We start from the raw sequence: 2,018 nt of genomic DNA, 5'->3' as shown, positions 1-2,018 counted from the left end.
GTCGGGGCCGGGCGCTGCTGTGGAAGCGCTGCCGCTGTCCCGCCGTACACTGGGCCGGGGGCTCTCCGGGAGCCCAGACAGCCAGAGATCCCTTTGGCCTTGGTGACAGCCCCCGTGGGTCACTCTGCAAGTTAGAGRAACGGCAGCTAAACTCGATGGAAGCACACGGCACTGTTCCCCTACCTTAAAATTAGAATCGTGAGTGATTTTTTTTTTTTTTTTAATCCCGCCTGTTTAGGGAAAATCTGTTGAAGAGAAATTAAAACATGACTGATTTTTTTAAATGAAGCCATATTTCTCCCCAATGCAAAAGGATCTTTACATAACAACTGAAACTCAGGAGAAAAGCTAATTGGATTAAGTCCTGTGAAAGGGAGGTTAAGGTGTCTGAATGAGACAACTGCAAAGCTCCACTTTTCTTGCCATCTGCTTAGCAAGACTAAAGTGTTTTCTGATTAATATTATCTTAATCAATCATGCTGCCACTTATAATCTTACTGAAATTAAGGAACGAATAGTACTGAGGCTCAATCCGAGAACGGACAACTCTTAAAGGAGGGGTAGAAAACGCGGGGCTTTTTTTTTTTTTTTTTCTTTGGTTGGGTTTGGTTTTGTTTCTTTCCCTAAAGATCCTTTCCTCTCGACAACGAGATGTTGCCGGCAGTCCCCTTGCTGGGCAGGAAGACAACTTTCTCTAAMACCCTCCTGGCTCCTGCACACGCTCTGACCCGAAATCAACGATTCCTTCACCGCCGAACACTTTCTCCTCTGAACAGCCCGCCCGGGTTTTGTCCCAGGGACCCGGCAGTAAATGTGGCCCAAACCCGGCTGGTGTCGCCGGTGGCCGGCGAGGGGCCGAGCCTGGCCAGTGCATCGAGCGCCCCACGCCGGGACCGCCGCGGGAGCAGCCGAGCGGGGTCGGACAACACCCCTCCCCTTCTCTCTGTTTCCCTTGTTTAAAATCAATATTTAAATTTTACAAAACGCCCATCGGGCTGCGCTGGTAGCGCGGGATGGGAAAGCCCTTCGGGGGTTCGTGGCGGCGCGGAGAGAAGCGGTTCCGAGGCGGGGGCTGCCTTTCCCCATCACCGTTTGCCCCGTCCCCACCGGTACCGGCTGCACCGGCACGGCGGCGGCAGCCCCGGAGGAGCCGGAACGGAGCTGGGGGGCCCCGAGGGAGCGGCGGAACGCGGCCGGCGAGGCCGTCGGGGCGGCGTGGAGGAGACCGATCCCGCTGCGGGGCTGGGGCAGCTCAGCTCCGCGGCGAGCACGGCGCTCACAGCCGAGCAGCGGCTGCAGGAGGGGACGGCGCCGATCGGGAGGGCCGTCCCCGGGCTGAGTCCTACCTAACTTGCGAGCTGTCCGCCTGCGGAGCGCTTGGGCGGGCGGGCAGGCGGGGAGGGGAGGGGGGGGTGTTCTTCTGTGCTAATAAAATTAATGGAATTTTCAGAGGTTACTGTGGCGCCCGCCCGCCCTGCTCAGCACGCGGATGCTCCGGGGCTGCGCTCCGGTGTGCGGCGGGTGGAAACCGCGGGAGCGCGGGCAGGAGGGAGCGGGAGAGCGGGGGCCGCGGCTTCGGGAGGCTGCCGGCTGACAGCGGCAAGACCTAGGCCTGGGCCCTGCCCCGCTTCCCCCGCCGCCGCCCCCGGGCCGGACCGGACAGCAGAGGCGGCCGTCGGATGGCGGGGCGCGCGTTGCGGCCCTCGGGGCTTGCCTCGCCGCTGCGGCTGTCCCTGTCCCGGCCGCCGCTCTCCCGCCCGGTTACAGGACCGGCCGAGGCATCKTTTGGAGGTGCGGGGAGAGAGACCCACCCCACAAAGTCCCTTCCATCCGAATCGGCCCAGCTCCGATTTAGCTCGCGGGGCAGGATGACCTCGGTRCTGGGTTTGCCCTAACCCACCGACCATCTTCCCTAGTCAACCTCGTTTTCTCGCCCAAACCGTTTTCTCGCCTCATTTCTGCTCAAACCTAAGTGAGCGCCTAAAACTAGAAGCGGCGAGGCAATTAGGTTGCTGGCC

At 60.5% G+C, this 2,018-nt stretch overlaps 1 protein-coding gene across 1 annotated transcript in view; it reads right to left on the bottom strand.

Moving 5' to 3' along the window:
• RFX4 (regulatory factor X4) overlaps positions 1 to 2,018 on the bottom strand; it is a 72,823-nt gene that overhangs the window by 70,126 nt on the left and 679 nt on the right. The window lies entirely within an intron of this gene.

The sequence above is a fragment of the Malurus melanocephalus genome, unplaced genomic scaffold (genome assembly GCF_030028575.1).
Source record: "Malurus melanocephalus ecotype Western Australia unplaced genomic scaffold, MMel_1.1 scaffold_578, whole genome shotgun sequence".
Classification (NCBI taxonomy): Eukaryota; Metazoa; Chordata; class Aves; order Passeriformes; family Maluridae; genus Malurus; species Malurus melanocephalus.
The sequence above is the reverse complement of the archived record's forward strand: the minus strand, read 5'-3'. Positions and strand labels throughout refer to the sequence as shown.